This window comes from Elephantulus edwardii, unplaced genomic scaffold, assembly GCF_000299155.1.
Source record: "Elephantulus edwardii isolate Elephantulus edwardi_28Jun2011 unplaced genomic scaffold, EleEdw1.0 scaffold00231, whole genome shotgun sequence".
Classification (NCBI taxonomy): Eukaryota; Metazoa; Chordata; class Mammalia; order Macroscelidea; family Macroscelididae; genus Elephantulus; species Elephantulus edwardii.
The window spans coordinates 3,896,973-3,908,942 of NW_006399981.1; positions in this window are offsets into that span (position 1 = coordinate 3,896,973).

Below are 11,970 nucleotides of genomic sequence, written 5' to 3' on the forward strand. Positions count from 1 at the left end.
TTGACTAATTTAAGGGAAGCAGATTGCCAAACCTTTCTTCCTAGTCTGTGTTTGTCTAGACACTCCACTAAAACTATTTAGCATCATAGCAGCATGAAAGCCTGCAGTGGTTCCCAAAGAAATCATTGGAGTGGGGGAGCAGAATTCTGTTTAAGTGAGAAGGCACATGCATTTTTCAAGGTTAGATATTTTCTGAGGTGATTGTTCCTTGGATGACACTTTGAGAAGTATTGATAAAAATGGAAATTATGTAAAAAGACAGTAAAGCAGCATAATACGTATAATGCTTGTCACAATGAACAATTAAAGGTAGAAGAATTTCTCCCTAGGAGGCCATAGAAGGTTTCCAAGAGGAAGCTCTGGGTCTTGTAAAAGGATAGAGTGTAAGTAGGCCAACAGTTCCCTGGAAGGAAGCAGGGATGGAGGGAGAATTTAAGGCAGAGCACAAACTGGAAGCAGCAAAGCCTGGTTAGAGACGTGAGTGTGCACATGAGTGCGGAGAGAGGGGCAGAGCAGAGCTCAAATGCAAAGCAAGTGAAAGCTAATGTATTATTTTATCAGTTGGTGATAAACCATTTTGCAGCAAGGGATGTCATGTGATCAAATCTGCATCTTAGATAGATGACTCAGGTGGCAGCAGCTGAAATTGGACAGGAGACAACAAGATAAGGTAAAAAGCAGGGGGAGGCTCCCCATTAATATCTTTAAATGTAAAAAGAATGGATTTGTTGTTAGGATATATATGCAAAGCATTCCATAGTTGTAAAGATACAAATGCAAAAAAGCTCAACCACCAGCCCCACGAGAGCAGGAGACACACAGCAGCCAGGTTACCTTCATCCAGGAGCTCAGCTATTAGCATTAAGCTGTTATACTTACTAATACCAGCTTCCCACCTTTCTCTCCACTGCTTGCCTTTCTCACAGAGCAGTTAAGCAGCTTTGGGACCAGAGAAATAACCGGGGGTGGGGGTGGGGGGAGAGGGCAAACAATGCAAGTTCTGGCAATTGAACTTCCACAGGTATACACTGGTTGGCTAGGGGATACAGCAATCTTGACATCAACATCACTATTGCAAAGAAATGGGATGTCTGAACGGTTGAATGGATAGAAGGACGAGAACCAATTATACTGGAAGATAATACATTTTGGATCAATTAGAATTCATCTGTCATAACTCCATTTCTGAACCCCTTTGTTATACCATAGATAAAAATGAAGAACTTAAAAATTGCCATTTAGGTTATGTGTGTTGTAGCTGTTAAATGCCATTGAGTTAGGCACAAACTCACAGTGACCATAGAAAAAACAAGTCTGAAACCTGTGCCATCCTTATCAACTCTGATATACGTGAACCCATTGCTGCAACCACTGTATCAGTCCATCTTGTTGAGGGTCTTCCTCTCTTCTGATGCCCCTTGACTTTCCCAAGCATGATAGGTTTTCCCAAGGGATAGCCTCTCCTAAAAACATGCCCAAAATAGCGTCATCATCCTTGCCTCTAAAGAGCACTCTGGCTGTACTATCTCCTAGACATATAAATAATAATAAATAATAAAAGCCTTTGTCAGTCAATGGGATATTTATTTAGGCCTGTTCTCCAGCTCACAGCTCAAAGGAATAAATCTTTCTTCTGTCATCCTTATTCATTATCCAGCCCTCAGATGCAAAGCAGGTAACTGAAAAGACCTTGACTTGAATTGTTGTTGTTATGTGCCATCAAGTTGCTTGTGACACATAGTGACCCTATGTACAAGAGCTCTAAAGTGAAGTCTCTCTCAGGGAGGAGTGATAGGGAATGGCAAAGGACACATTGACAAAGGAGATTAATCAGAACTGGCTTTCACAAGCACTATGGCAATTGGACAATTAAAACAGACATGGGGTGGGGAGAAGAACAAACTGGGGAGGAGGGTAGAGAAAACAGTGCAACAATCAATGAATGAGAACCCAAAATCTCTGTAAATGTTCATTAAAACTAATAAAATTTAATAATAATTTTTAAAAAGGAGAAAAAAAAGAGCTCTAAACACCATTCTTTCCTGTGCCAACCTTTCCGTCTCCAACACACTCACTCCCACCACCCCAATCATAGAATCGGTCCATCTCATCAAGGGTCTTTCTCTCTTGTACCATCCCTCCACTCTCCCAAACATGATGTCACTCTCCAAGGACCAGTCCCTCCTTGCAACATGCCCAAAGTATGTCAGTGACTAAGGATGATAGAAAGAAAACTGATGCCTTTGAGCTGTGGTGCTGGAGAAGAGTATTGAATATACCATGGACTGCTAGGAGAACAAACAGGTTTGACCTTGAGAGGGTGAAACCGGAATGCTCCTTGGAGTCAAGCATTCAGAAGCTTCATCTGACATACTTTGTGCATAATGACTTGAGTTAAGAACACCTTATCCTTTAAGCTGACACCACTGCTCTTCAGTGCTTTGGAGAGGTCCCAAACATCAGACTTTCCCAGTGCTATACATCTTTTGATTTCTTGACTGCCAGTATCAACAGCACTGAGTGTGGATCCAAGCAAAAAAGAAATCATTGACAACTTCTATATTTTCTCCATTTGTCATAATGTTACCTATTGGCCCAGTGGTGAGAATCATCATTTTCTTGATGTCAAAATGTAATCAAAGTTGCAGGCTCTAGTATTTAATCTTCTGCAACAACTGTTTCAAGTCCTCCTCACTTTCAGAAAGCAAGCTTGTGCCATCTGCATAACAAAAGTTGTTAATGAGTCTTCCTCCAATACCACATCCATCTTCAGATAGCCCTGCTTCCTCAGTGATTGATTTGTTCAGCCTAAAGATTGAGTAGGTATGGAGAGAGGATACATATCTGATGCATGCCTTTTTTGGTGTTAAGCCATGCAGTGTTCCCTTATTCTGTTCAAACAAGAGCTTCTGGTCTAGAAAGAGGTTTCACAGAAGGAGAGTTAAGTGTTTTGGAATTCCCAACTTCTTCAATGCTAGTCATAGTTTGCTATGCTACACACAGTCAAAAGCTTTTGCAGTCAACACAAAGAGACATTCTTTTGGTATTTAACTTTCAGTTAAGATCCATTTGACATCAGCAATGACATCCCTGGTTCTATGGCCTCTTCTAAACTCAGTTCGAGCTTCTGGTCATTCTTTATCAATGCACTGTCCTAGCCATTTATGGATGATCTTCAGCAATATTTTATTTCATGTGATAGAAATGATATTGTTCAATAATTTCTACATTCTGTTGGATCACCTTTCTTGGGAATGGAGACAAATATAGATCTCTTCCAGTAAGGAGACCAGGTTTCTGTCTTCCCAATTTCCTGCATATTCAGGGCTGCATCTGTTAGTTGAAACATGTCAATTGATAGAAATTGTTCATAATCTATCTATACTGACATGTTGGGAACAAGAATGAGGCAGGCCTAAATTGAAAAGACACTTGGAAATATGTGAAATGGGATGCTGGCTCATAACTTTGCTAGGCTAATTGATCCTATTCAAAGAGATGTAACCAAGGTAAAACTAGTGAGGTGCCAGAACTCTTGAAAACTGGCTTTTCTAGTCATTGCAATAGTCTCTGTTGTGGGGGCACTATTTCCAGCTACACATGGCCTTGCAAATCATCAACAGCTGTTGGGCCAATATAAGAGAGCACTTGTCCACAGTCTGAAAAACAACAGTGACAGTGGTGGAGAGATTGTGAGGGGAATGTGACACTGCTACAAGGTATTATCAGAGGAACCCTGGAAATAAAGGCCACAGTTAAAGATTTTTGCTTGCGGGATGGCTGAAGGAAAAGCTGCTCTGAGATAAAGTTGATGGATGATTGAGGAAACCAGAGATTTGTTTTTACTACTAAACTGAAACTAGACTTTCACTTGTTGACTTAGAATATGAACTAATTGAGGAATTGTGTCTTGCTAATAGTTTGGCTTTGTACTGATGAACTAAACCTGAACATGCATTGTGTGATATTCTTTGTTTTCCTTACTCTCAACTTACTTCCCTAATAAATCTCACAACTGTGAGTGAAGTCTGTGAGTCAAGATGCAATGAAATTGGACCAAATGATTGGTAGAAATAGGTGTAGGAACATATAGGGAAGCATGTCTGAATATGTAGCTACTTATATGGTACTATATGGAATGTTCAGTGGCCTTTTAACTATGAAAGTGACCCATTTGTTTTTTTTTCTCACTTTTTCATCTCTAGCATAATAGATCATATGATCATTTGATTCAAAATACCTCATGTCAATACATCTCTTTTCACGAATATCTAATATATCTGCATAAACATGGTGTTTTCTTTTCTATTATGGAAAAAAGTAATTATGAATTAAAAGCCAATTGGCTGTCAACACATCAGTAAATTGGTCAAAGGCATCACTTCTTCTTCTGCCATCTTTATTCATTTTCTAGCTCTCAGATGCAAGTGATCTGAAAGACTATGGCCTGAATCAAATGCACCTTAATCCTCAAACTGCCATCATTACACATTAATAATTTGTAGAGTCCCTAACTGCAGATTTTCTCAGTGCAATGCATCTTCTTATTTCCTGACTGCTGGTACCAAGGATCTTAATTGTGGATCCAAGAGAGATGAAGCTTTTGACAGTTTCAATCTCCTCTCCATTCTTCATGATGTTTGCTATCAGTGCAGTGGTAAGAATGGACCCGCCCCTAGCAAAGAACATGTATATGTCCTGGAGAGGGTGCAGCCAGAGCACTCTTGAGAAAAGAAAGATGAGGTTTCACCTCACATAACTTTGGACATGTTGCTAAGAGGTCCTTCTTTTTGGAGAGGGACATGATGCAAGGAAGGATAAAGGGTAAGAGAAGAAAAGGAAGACCCTTGACCAGGTGGTTTGAAATGGTAACTGGAACAATGACTCTTGTATATTAAGTGTGAAGATAACATCGGACAGAACAGAGTTCAGATCTTTTGTTTAAAGTTTCACTATGACTCATACTCAACTCGATGGCACCTTAGAACAACGTAGATATTAGTGATGGGGAAAGCCCCTTTAGGAAGCAAGTAGAAGTCAGACTCAGCCATCCCCAAATTGTATCTGTTCCTCTTACAGCTACAGAAAACAGGAACTAACTCAAGACTGATAGCTTAAAAACGTAGATAGTTTGAAGTAAAAAAGGAAAGAGCAAATCAGAAATAATTTTCAAATCTAGTAAGTTCTATGACAGTATCTTATGTACCTTCTGTAAGTGTTAAGATGAGTGTATGAGAAATGAGTAAAAGAATGGGAATGAAACACAGATGAGGTAACTGGATATACTGTGTAGGAGAATGTGTGGACTCTCAACAAGGCTGCTTCCTTGTTTAGGGTAACACATTAGCAATTATTTATCAATAGACCCAGAATTTACTGATGTGTTGACAGTAATTTGGCTTTTATTTCATAATTACTTTTTTCCCATAATAGAAAAGAAAAAAACACCATATTTATGCAGACATATTAGACATTGGTGAAAAGAGATGTATTGACATGAGATATTTTGAATTAAATGATCATGTGATCTGTTATGCTAGAGATGAAAAAGTAAGGAAAAAAAACAGGTCACTTTCATAGTTAAGAGGCCATTTCTACCATCTTGAAATATAATACTGTGAGTGACAGGATAATATACATATGCATATAAGGAAGACCTGTTAATACCACTATCATGCAAATTTATACACCAACAACTGGAGTCAAAGAGGAGATAATAAATGACTACCAACTGTTGTAGTCAGAAATCCATCAAACATATAACCAAGAGTCATAAATAATAATGGGTGACTGGAATGAAAAAGTTGAGACCCAGGAAGAGGGATCATTAGTCAGAATATATGGACTTGGTGACAGAAATGAGGCTGGGGAGAGAGTGATAGAATTCTATGCGATCAAGAATTTATTAATAACAAATACCTTTTTTTTAAAAAATTTAGGTTGTTTATTTTTCATTTCAATGAACATCTACAGAGATTTTGGGATTCCATTCATTCATTGTTGCACCCTTCTCCCTGCACAAACTCCTCCCCCCTCCCCCCCATTTGCTCCTCTCCTTGAAAAGCAAAAGAAAAACTCCCTCATTGGTACACAATCCCTCCCCCCGCACCTCCCCAAACCCCACCCCCTAGCCCCAAATATAATCCACTCTGCAACCCTCATTGCATACTCCTACGATAAAAACAATGCCCTAAAATATAATACTTTTAGACTATTCTCTCCCCCATAGACTTCAATGCCGTAAACATATTTCATCCAGTTTTTCTCAGTCTTACCCCCACCCCAATGCCAGCCTCATTCTACAACAGTGGCACCATATAGCATTTGTCCCTTTGTGACTGAGATACCTCACTCAGCATAATGTCCTCCAGGTTCACCCATTTTGAATAATATTGCATGAGTTCCTTGTTTTTCAATGCAGCATAGTATTCGATTGTGCGAATATACAACAGCTTCTCTACCCATTCGTTTGTTGATGGGCATTTAGGTTGTTTCCAACTCCTTGCTATTGTAAACAAAGCCGCGATAAACATGGGTATACATATATCTACTTGGATGTCATTTATGGTCTTTTTAGGGTATATTCCCAGTAGTGGAATTGCTGGGTCAAATGGTATCTTTATTTGCAACTTAACAAATACCTTTTATAAGAAACTTAAATACAGGCTATACACATGGATTTCACCTGATAGGACACATAGGAATTGGATTAGTTACATCCATGGAGGAATTATTGGAGAAGTTCAATATCAGCAGTGAAAACTAGGCCAGATGCTGATTAAGGAATAGACCATCAACTACACATATGCAAGTTCAAATTAAAATTAAAGAAGGCTAAATCATATCCACAGGAATCAAAACTTTATCTTGAGCCTCTCCCCCTTGAACTGAAAAACCAACTCAAGAATAGTTTGAGTCCTTGAGCTCTAATCAACGAAGGCCGGATGAGCTGTGGGAAGATATAAAGAATATTGTTCATAAACAATGCAAAAGGTCGTTACAAAGAAGAAAGAAGAAGAAAAGACAAAATCAGATGTCAGAAAATATTCTGCATATTGCACTAGAGCACCAAGAAGCCAAAGCAAAGGGGAGAAACCAAGAAGGTAAGGAGTCGAAAAGAAGATTTCAAAGGGCAGTTCGGGAAGACAAGACAAAGTATTATAATGAAATGTGCAAGGAGCTGAAGTCAGAAAATCAAAAGGGCCAAGCTCACTCAGCATTTCTCAAGTCTAAAGAACTAAAGAATACATTTGACACCATGAGTTGCAATGCTTAAGGATGCTATGGTCAGAATATTGAATGACTCAGGAAGCATTAAAAAAAGATGGAAGGAGTGTACTTAGTCATTGTACCAAAAAAGAAGTGGCTAACACAGAAGAATTTCAAGAAACAACATATGATCAAGAGTCAATAGTGATAAAGAAGGAAGTTAAGGCTGTTCTGAAGGACATAGCAAAAAAATAAAGCTCCAGGAATCGATGAAATACCAATTGACATATGTCAACAAACAGATACTGCCCTGGATGTGCTCACCAAGTAGTGGCAAAAAAAGGTGGAAGACAACTTGGCCAACTGATTGGAAGAGATCTGTACTTATTCCCATTTCAAGAAATAAAAAAGGTAATGAGACGGAGAATGGAAATTGTTGGATGATATCACTAATCTTATACACTAGCAAAATCCTGCTGAAGATTATCTGGAAACAGCTGGAACTGTACATTGACGGAGAACTACCAGATAAACAATCTGGGTTTAGAAGAGGTCGTAGGACTAGAGACATTATTACCAATGTCAGATGGATCTTGGCAGAAAGGAAAGAGTAACAGACAACTGTCTATCTGTGTTTCTTTGACTATGCAAATCACAACAAATTGTAGCTGACCTTGAGGAAAATGAGAATCTCAGAGTACTTGATTGTGCTTATGTGAAATCTATATACATGGACCAGGAAGCAGTCTTCGGAACAGAGAAGGGAACTACTACATCCAAATCAGGAAAGGAGTGTGTCAGGGATGCTTCCTGTCTTCATACCTTTATAATCTATATGCAGAACTGATCATTTGGGAAGCAAGCTTTATGAGGAGGAAGGTGGTAACAAGACTGGAGGAAAACTCATCAACAGCCTACCTTATGCAGATGACACAACCTTGTTTACTAAAATTGAGGAGGACCTACAGCACTAGCTGCATAACCTCAAGGACTGTACTCTTCAATATGGACTGCAGCTCAACAACAAGAAAACAAAGTTTCTCACAACTGGGCCAATTGGCAGCACCATGATAGATGGTGAAGAGACTGAGATTATTAAAAATTACAGCTTGCTCAACTCCATTATCAACACTCTTCACACCAGCAATCAGGAAATCAAAAGATGAATTTCACTGAGAAAATCTGCTGTCAGGAACCTCTCCAGAGTACTGAGAAGCAACGATGTCAGTCTAGAGACTAAGGAGTGTCTAACCAAGACCATGGTCTTTGCAATTACTTATTCTGCTTCAGAAAGCTGAACAATGACTAAGGATGACAGAACAGGAATTGATGCCTTCGAGTTGTGGTGCTGGAGAAGAGTCTTGAACATACCATGAACTGCCCAGAAAACAAGTAGGTCTGTCTTAGAGAGGGTAAAACCAAGTTTCTCCTTAGAAGCTAGGATTTTGAAACTCTGTCTCACATACTTTGGGCATGTGGCCAGGAGAGACAGGCCCTTGGAGAAGGATATCATGCTTGGAAGGGTGGAGGAACAACAGCACAGGAGAGGGAGATGCCGGATGAGATAGACTGATACAGTAACTGTGACAATGGGGGTTGATATGTTGGAATTAGTGAGACTTGCTCAGGACAGGATAGGGTTCAGAGCTGTAGTACATAGGATTGTCATGGGTCACAGATGACCCAACGGCACATAACAACAATAACAATTGATTTTGTGAGTCATACCTGAAAAGATGTCGAAGTTAACAGAAATGTAACTCCTAGACTGTACCAATTCAAAAGAATGAGATTATCATCCAGAAACATTTAAATATTCAGTTATAGAACATTTTGAAGTGTTCTGTTTTCTTTTTTTAAGTATGAGAGTTCAAATTTGGTCCCAGTCAGAGTTAAATCTTTGAAGGATTGCTTAAATGATTATTTAGTTGTTGTTGACAATGATGTTAGATGCCATCAAATCAGTTATAGCTCATAGAGACCCTATGAATAATGGATCTGAACCCTGCCCCATCCTTTACCATCTTATATTCACTGATAAACCCATTGTTACAATTCCTTTTGTCAATCCATCTTATTAAAGATATTTCTCTCCTGTGCTGACCCTCTACTATTTCAAGCATGATGTCCTCCTAGAAGGACAAGTAACTCCTAACAACATATCCAAAATGTGTGAGGCAAAGCTTGTCTTTAAGGGTACCATGGTTGAACTTTCTCCAAGATATATTTATTTGACTTTTGGCAATCTACAGGATATTCAGTACTCTTCTCTAACACCACAACTCAAAAACATCAATTCTTTTATCATCCTTAGTCATTGTCCAGCATGCATATGCATAGAAAGAAATTGAAAACACCATGGATTGTATAAGGCTCATCTTAGTTTAAAACTGACATCACAGCTCATTGACACATCCAAGAGGCCCTTGACAGGTTTTTCCAATGCAGCATGTCTTTTTATTTCTTAACTGCTGATACCAAGAATGTTGATTGTGTATCCAAATAAGAGGAAGTCATTGTCAAGTTCAGTATTTTCTCCATCCATCATGATGTTGCATACTTGTCAGTGGTGAGAATTTTTGTCTTCTTGATACTGAGATGTAATCCATATCGAATACTGTCATGTTTGATTTTCTTTAATTATTTAGAGTGATGTATAATTAGCATATCAGTTATTTATATAAACAGTCATTGCATGTTTCAAAAAAAATTTATTCTATACAACCACAACATAGAGAGAGCTCAATTGGTGATGCTACCAGGCCAAAGGTGGGTGATTTTAGTTTGTGGCCCGCAGGCCTCGTTTTAATTGTTTTTGGTCAAACGTTCTTCTAAGTGGTATAGTACTTATCTGTGCATTGCTGTACAGAGGTAACTGGTGGTTGCTGTGATGCTGAACACTGTGACCCTGATGTGTCAGATGTGATTATGATTATAGCTACCTGTGGTGGACAATGTTTGGTGGAGCTCCCCAATTAAAACAAGCTTGGAAGCAGGAGTGGCATCCACTTCTGAAATAGCTTGTCCCCAGAAACTCTATGTACTTGGAAAAATGATGAAAGTTATACAAGTTTTCAGGTATTTCGTTCATAGGGTCGCTATGAGTCGTCTATGACTCGACGGCACTTAACAATAACATTTAACTTGGAGTCTCCAGATGACACAATTGGTTAAGTAATAGGTTATCAACTGAAAGACTGGAAATATATACCTGCCCAGAAGAACCTCAGAAAAACGGCTTCACAATCTCCGGAAAGGTCACCACCATTGCAACCCTCATCACAGTTCCAGTCTGAAAATACATCGGATTGCCATGACTCAGAATGAACATTTTCCTTTTTTTTGTTTGTTTTGTTTGTGGACAGTGGGCGCAGATTCTACATTCTACCTTCTACAATTTATAGCCTTTTTGCAAAAATTTTAATTCATCATTCATTCTTCAGCAAACCTGATGCCCTGTGAAGAAAAAGATAATTTTAAACTGTCCTTGTTCCCAATATCATGAATTAAATGTCTTTCTTACTATTCAAACTTGAGAGAAATATATTTTGACAACCAAAATTCATAAAAAGTGAAGCTTGTCTGTGTTGGCCGTAGCTTCTTTCCACAGGTCGTTATCCTTGTTTCCAAGTCTCTAGGTCAGCCTTGAAATCAGATTTCAAAAGCCTTCAGGTCTGCAAACATCCAAAAGTCATGAAAAATGTCCATTAGCCTCCTTGGCAGAGTTCCTCACAAACACCACCCTTTTTTTCTTGCCCGCACTGTTGGGAAGACGTTCCCACTCCACACATTTATGAAAAAGGGGGGGGGGGAATAACCCCAGCAAAAGGGAGGCCAGCAGGAGAGGCAGACACAGAGCTGTCTATCCATGCTTATTGCTTCTTTGGCCCATTCCTGATTTCTTTGAGGCTAGCACTGACTTGCAAGCATTGGAAGGAATTAACTAAAAGCACTTTAGCCAAAGAGCAGGGAGACCAAGTTTCTCCCTCTTGGCTGTTCCATGCAGGGCTGACTGCCCTGTGGTTCGGGATGTTCTTACCACTGCAGCTTCTGGAGCTATATGGGTCTTGTCTCTGATGATTTAACAGGGAGGCAGAGGACGATGCACCCAGTCCTTTAAAAGCACCATTCATTGAAGTTCTCCTAAATTGCTTCTGACAAACTTTAAGGGAAGTTTCATCCCTGAAATGTTCATTAGCTTGGGCAAATAAATCCATGCCCTTCAGGATTTTATGAACTTTGATTGTAGCCCCTCTGAATCTCTAGGCTTAAACAACTTTAAAAAAAAATATTCTTTGTGTGTGTGTGTGTGTGTGTGTACCATTAAATCGTATCTGACTGGTACAGGATGAGATTGTCCCCCCTTCTCCAGCAGAGCATCTGGTGGATTTGAACTGCATGTCTAGGCTTAAACATCTTGATTACTGTTTTCTGTGTTCTTAAGGATATCTCTTAGTTCACACCATTGATGTGGTGGCCTTTTCATGGATTTTGTTTCCAATTGAAAGTCCTGCAGTTCAACTCCATAAGCTTCCCACAGGATAAAGACAGGCAATCTCCCCCTTATGCAATTAAACAGTTACTGAAACCTTGCTGCTAGGTAACCTATGATTTAGTTCTGACTCAACAAACAGTACATCACAAAACCTTTTTTTTTAAAGAGTTAAATTGAGGAACTAATCTTTTCTTTTACTTTTCCATAATTTTTGGACTCATGTACTTATAACTTGTTAGTCAAATTTGTGTCTTCTAGGTTGCAAC